Raw genomic sequence first — 6,794 nt, 5'->3', positions numbered from 1 at the left:
AAGTGTCATGTTCCTCCCCCATCCTTAAAGCAGGAAGAGCCAAAGCTTTAATCCTATTCCTATTTTGCTGTTGACAACAGGGAACAAGGCCTTGCTGCAGCAAGTTTGAGCTGCCCTGTTTTTCAGGACACAAGTTCCCCTCTCTGTGGCAGACTTGGTAGAAGCCTCACCTACAGTAGCAAATAACAGTGGTACTACCAATCATCTGCTCCCTACAGGCTTAAAAAAATGCTGTCCCTTACTGAACTCCGCTCTATGAGCAATAGTGGAAGGACTGGTCTCAGCTGCCCCATGGCGACACAAAAGAAGAAACAATTCCAGAGGTGCTCTGCTCAGCTTTCTTCAGAGGTGGCATCAGTACTGAACTTCCTTTCAAGAAAACAGCAACAAATCATAGAATCAGAGAATCACAAGGTTGGAAACGATCTGCAAGATCATCTAGTCCAACTGCCCTCCCATCACCATTGCTACCACAGGCCACTGAACCATGTCTCGTAGCTCCTCATCCAGACGCCTCTTGAACACTGCCAGGGATGGCGACTGCACCACCTCCCTGGGCAGCCATTCCAGTGCCTGACCACTCACTGAGAGAAGTTTTTCCTTATGTCTAATGTAAATCTCCTCTGGCACAACTTGTGGCCATCTCCTCAGGTCCTGTTTGTTTCCTGGGAGAAGAGGCCAAACCCTCCTCATCACAGCCTCCCTTCAGGAAGTTGTAGAGTGCAATGAGGTCTCCCTTGAGCCTCCTCCAGACTAAACAATCCCAGCTCCCTCACAGGACTTGTGCTCCAAATCCCTCACTAGTTTCACTGCCCTTCTCTGGACACATTCCAGGGCCTCAATGTCTTTCTTTCTCGTAGTGAAGGGTGAAGGTACGCCAAGAGCTAGGATGCTTTGGAAAGATCATTTGCTAGAGGATTAACCAAGATAGTATATCACTAAAGACCTGACCAGAATCATCTCTGTATAGTACACAAAAACACAACATGAACTTGTAGTTTAAGTGTCTTCTTTTGTTCTCAAAAACCCAACATAAGTTTTTTGATAGCAGCTTGGGGCTATAACCTAGCTATCCTTTATAACACATACACTTGAACACATTGTCTGCTGAGACCGTGCTTTCATATACTGGTGGCAACTTCACAAAATGAACATACAAAATCAAACAAAATGGTTATAGCTGGTCAGAAAGTTTTCAGCAAAACTGTTTCATGATTGTCAAAAAGCTTTGGTTCTTGGAAAAAAAAAAAACCACACAACATTTGAAAGACATCACTGTGGAAATGAATTCAAAATGTCAACCAATGGCATTCTTTAAGAACAGTGTATTTTTAGAATTGGATTTAGAAAGGAAAGCCATTTTAATGCGATTTTTAATAAAGTGAGAAGTATGAAAGAGAGCCTGAAGTTATCAAACAACCCAAACGTGCCACTTACTTAGATGATATGCTTTGTATTGGCATGGAGGAAAAGTGTTGAAGTTGAAAGATTGCACAAAAAAAAAAAAAAAAAAAAAAAAAGAAAAAGAAAAATACATCCAACCCAGCTCTAATTTAAAAAATACAGCATGCTCTGAATGAAGAAAATTAAACCTATCATCATAAACTATGTTTTTCCTCATTTTGGAGGTTATTCAGTTATTGCATTCTGGTATTTTGATAATACTAAAAATATTACACCTTCTCCTGAACTGCTAAGAAGTCACATGCTGAGTAGTTCATAAAGCTGCTTCTGAGGACTGTGTACAAATTTTATAGCCTTATCCAGTTCTACTAGCTACTGCTCTGGGCTAAAAGAGCTCAAGGGCCTTCAGAGGCTGTTTAAATAACCTGAAGTAATAATTTTGCAGAGAAAAACCTTCAGCAGCAATCATCTCTGGAGGTCCCTTCCAACCCCTACAATTCTGTGATTCTGTGATCTTGTAACTCAGAACCTATTACTTACAAGGTCCTCTCTGAGCAGCCCTACCAACTCCTCATTTCGAGACATGGATTGGTTACCCTGAAGAGCACAGCAGCTACAGTCTGTACCCAAAAGGAGCCCTTCACAGCTTGAGCTCAAGCCCACTTGAAGCTGTATGATATACAGAAAAAAATAGGCCTCTGGGAGCAGGAACTTGAAGGAAAACAGTGGTATAAAGTTTCTGACTTCTGAGGAAGTAGGTCTGAAAATATTCAAACCACACTGAGGTTGCAATGGTGGCTAAGAGTTCAGGATAAAAAAGGCTTTTCATGGTTCAAAAGGATGAGGGCAGATTTTTGGGTCTCAGAGGTAGGTGTAGGTTTCTGAGCCTAGTAGGAAGACTGAAGGAAAACAATGGATTTAAGACAGCAGGACAAATGGCACAAATATGCAGCAATAAATAGCTCCTAGTCCCTGACTTCATGGTTAGAAACGAAACAGTCTATCTAAAGCTGGTGGAGATGAGATCGAGCACAGAATTAATCCTTCATCACAAAGCATCAGGTGATTGATAGCAGAAAAAAACACTTAACAACCAGGGTAGCCAGAAGACTCTGCGACATAGAAATATGGATCTCCAATTAAATCATCCGCTTGGAAACTTGTTCCTTATTTCTAAGCACATTCTATGGTATCTATGTAATTATTTACAAATTTTCATCTACTCTCCTCTTAGAGGGTTCCTCTGATGTTTCACCTTCAGTTCAGTGCCAGTAGCTGAAGGAACTGAACGTGAGGTTGGGGGTGAACCTGCATACGGTACCCTACCCACAGCCTTGTCCACAAGCAGTCACAATCCTGTAGCATGGCCCATGCCAGAAAATTTAGTAGTGCATCAGAATACAATTCATTAAGTGCTACAAGTCATGGGAGTGCTGTCTTGTATTCCAGTATTTACTGTGAAATCTGCCCCAATTTCACAAGTGGTTCCCGCCAAGCACATCTCAAATTCATAATTGCCTCCTTTCAGAACCACTCAGAGTATAACAGCAAAGGACCTATCATCTCAAGTAAGGCTGCATTGCCTTAGTGCTAAAATGAAGACCAGACCAGCAGTAAGTACCTCTTAAGCCTTAAAGATCACATAAAAACTAAAACTTGCATGGGGAACTTTGATTCCCAGGGAGCTGCTACTAAAAGAATGATACACTTTGAAGAGAAGAGCTATAGCTGCAGCCTGTTAATTCCCATGCTAAGGCAGAGTGCCCCATGCTGCTCCCAGTTCCCCAGGTTACTATGAGGGGAAGTTGCTGTTGCACAAGAATCCTACAAAGGTAGGATCTTTCTCAGAAGAGAGTGCTGACACTTGGGGCTTCTGGGTTCTATTTCTGACTGCAGCACTGGCCTCTTGCTTGGCTGCTTGGTGTCTATTTCCTGGTAACAGTGACCTCCTTTTCTGAAAGCATGCTGAGACTTGTGAGAAGCAGCACAGAACATTTGCGGCTGGGTGGGGCTATCATTTATCTCTGTGAAGTGGGCATGTAGCGGAGTTCCGGAGTTCCCTTTGGGAATTACTCCATTTCATCCATAAAGTATGTTGCAATTCCACAGCAGTCTAATTAGCAGATTTCTCGGCTGTTAAAAGGGACAGGGAGGAAAGGATGTATCATTCTTTGGAAAGGAAGATGGAAGACTCAAGCAAGCTTTCAACTACGTGTTCCCATAATATTCTTAGACTTGTGCAACTGAAAGCCTAAGTATAGAGTCATTTCTACCAGAGAATCCTTATCTTCTTTGTACACAGACAAAAATGAGAGAGTTGGAAAAGATCAATAACTAAGTACTCTCTTTCCATAAGCTAGTCCTTTTGAGTGTTTTGCACTTCTTCAGAGAACATTTCCTATGACTTGAATCTCATCTCTCACTAAGCTCAGCACACAGGCAGTACTTTGATCACAACTGTTTGTCCACACAGTTTCTGGTCATTCCTTCTTTGTAAATAGCCCTTTTTAAACATCTGGTTCCCCTACTTCTTAAGAAAGGCTTTCAACCAGGTGAACAACTGAGATTTCAAGTACCGTGAGAAGTAGGTACAGAGAGCAAGAACTTAAAAGGAGATAGAAAACAGTTAGCAATAGTAATTGAACTAGAAATAAAAAGTAACTAAGAAATGCTGTCAGAAATCAAATTTTCTTATTATCAAGGAATATACACTGGAGAGTCTCATGCTCTCAGTAAGTTGAGATTAGAAGTCCCAGATGAGATGGGATGGGCTGCTGCAGTCCGTGCCTGAAAAAAGTTCACATCTTACACTGTGCAGATGAACAAGACACAAGAACACTTGCAGCATGATGACATGACTGATCCAAGATCAGCTGTGTGGCTCAGGAAAGTTGTCAGCTGTCTTAGGGCTTTAACCCTTATTCTCACTACTCCCTCAAGTTTATCACCACTCTTCTTCCCCACTAAGAGACCTACTCAAGGAAATTAGATGAGCCCTCTCACTACTGAAGAAGCTCTGAAACTCACTTGCAGTTTCTATACTGAGTATATTGAATTGCATAGCGCCAACAGATTTCTACCAGTTTACACCAGATTGTACTTCAGCCTTCCCTATGAAATCAGTATCCCTGGCCTACCAGAGTCTGCCCCTGGAAGAATGATAAACAGTTCCTCTGAGAAATCTAGCTTGCACAAAACAGCAACGAGAACAAAGTTTTCATTCATACCACATATGTTGCTACTGTCACTGTACCGAAACCTGTGAGTTATTAATAAGGTTCAGCATGGTGTACTCTGTGCTCTGAACATGCTGCTTGAACACTTATTTGAACAAAGTAATTCATTTAGCAGCCGTATTTCTCTGCTAACAAATTCAGATGATATACATGGTAAATCTCTACTGAAATGGCAGGATTAATAGCAGATCTGTTCTTGGCAAAATCTGAAGTTTAGAGCAGGATTTTAATTGCTTATTTGCAGAGGAACAGTGCCTTTTACAATTAAATACACAATTGAATTTCCATCCAACCTTATCCTGAACAGATTGCCAAGACTTAAGGAGATCCATAGCACTGACAGTCTTTCCACATCTTCCCTAAATAATACCAAAAAAGAACCAATGTTCTCTCTTCAGAGCCACCAGATTCTGGTAGATGAAATAAACAAAATCAGCAGAGGCTCAGACTTTTCCTAACCTCGACTCTGCTCCAGGTCTGCCTTGTTAACACTCAGCAAGTTACTCCATCTAGAATCACAGAACAGTTAGAAGAGACTGCACAACAAAGCCAGCACTCAAAATTCAAGTCCTACATTTGAAAGCACTGCTCAAACACTCCTTGAACTCCAGCACTTGGGGCTACGCCTGCCACCCTCTGGTAAAGAACCTTTTCCCTAACACTCTCTGACCCTCCTGATACAGCTCCATGCCATTCCTTTGGTTTTATCATCAGAGATCAGCACCTGCCCCTCCACTCCCACAGTCGCTCCTTATTTCACAACATTTCTGCAAACTAAGGATTTTTACACCAATGACTTTCTGAGGACTACTTACAGGAGTTGTTACATATGAGCAATGCTGTGTATGAAGGTTTCTTCAACAAAAGCAAATAAACAACTAGGAGGCTGGTAGAACCAGAGTTCTGGTACATTTCCAGACAGGTGTTTCATGCATAACTTTGTTGTCTCTATAGCCTTGGCAACCTTCCCCTCAGAAATAATTCAGTTACAATTGTCCTGTGAGTTGACTTGCGCGATCGTACAGTGGGTTCACTCAAGCGGACACACAACAGAATAGCGAAACTACAAACTTCTCGTTTGTTCTCCTCCTCCAAAGGATGAGCCAACACTCAAGCTTTGTAATTCAATACTGCAGTAGATAGCCACAGGTTATTTTTACAAACACACTGACCAATATGAGCAACAGTGAACACTGCACTTGATGGGAGGATTCACAAAGTCAGCAGGCTACAGACACACAACTTCAATGAAGTACACAGTGCAACTTTTGCTGGCCACGATGAGATCCTCAGCAATGTACTGCTTGTTCAAGTCTTCTCTGTACAGTTGTTGCCTAGACCTCACACTAGCACCTGATGAAACTAATCCTCTACTCCTCAAAAAGTCCTCTACTAACCCCTGTGCTCTCCTAACCTATAATAAAGTTCCATGCTGTGACATTACTCTAAACCCACCTTCTATCCACCACTGCAGCCACAGAAACCTCACTAAGGGAAAACAAGAATACTCAAATGAGTAACTCTCACCATTTAATTTCACAGCTCCTTCCTCATCAATCCTCTTTTCCAGTTACCACACAAAAGCATCAAAGCTACAGGGCCCACTACACCAGAACCAGTAAGGCACAGTTCCCCATCTCTGTGGGAAGATGTCCCAGACGTACCAGCATCCTAACACTCATACCTGCCATTTCCCAGATACCTAGTTTCAGCCTCATGGCACTAGAGGAAAATTGTCTTCTTCACTTTCAGTCTTGAAGTTTTAAAGTTTCCTGTTTTGACAGAAATATTCAGTTCTCACATACCAGACTTCCCCCTACTTTACAGTAACCATTACCACTAACTTGTATGTTCCCTGGTCCAGAGCATTGTTTATGTATGTCTGGCCTAAAGGCTGCTCCACTGTGCTCCTCAGTCACCCAAGTAAATTCCACCATGCCCTTACTGCCTGCAGTAACAGTCACTTTGAACAAGCCTCAACCTCAAACAATGAACACAAACCTCTACGCTTGAGGCTCAGCTTGCACATCCTATGCACTACAGTATGCTTCAGTTATGTCCTAACTATGGCATGGAATTCCTGTGACTCTAACTAATAATAAATAAGGGGAGAAATAACTGCCAGGTTAGAGCTTTTGGAAGGCAAGTGCATGC

Source organism: Tympanuchus pallidicinctus, unplaced genomic scaffold, assembly GCF_026119805.1.
Source record: "Tympanuchus pallidicinctus isolate F22 unplaced genomic scaffold, pur_lepc_1.0 scaffold14, whole genome shotgun sequence".
NCBI lineage: Eukaryota > Metazoa > Chordata > Aves > Galliformes > Phasianidae > Tympanuchus > Tympanuchus pallidicinctus.
The sequence above is the reverse complement of the archived record's forward strand: the minus strand, read 5'-3'. Positions refer to the sequence as shown.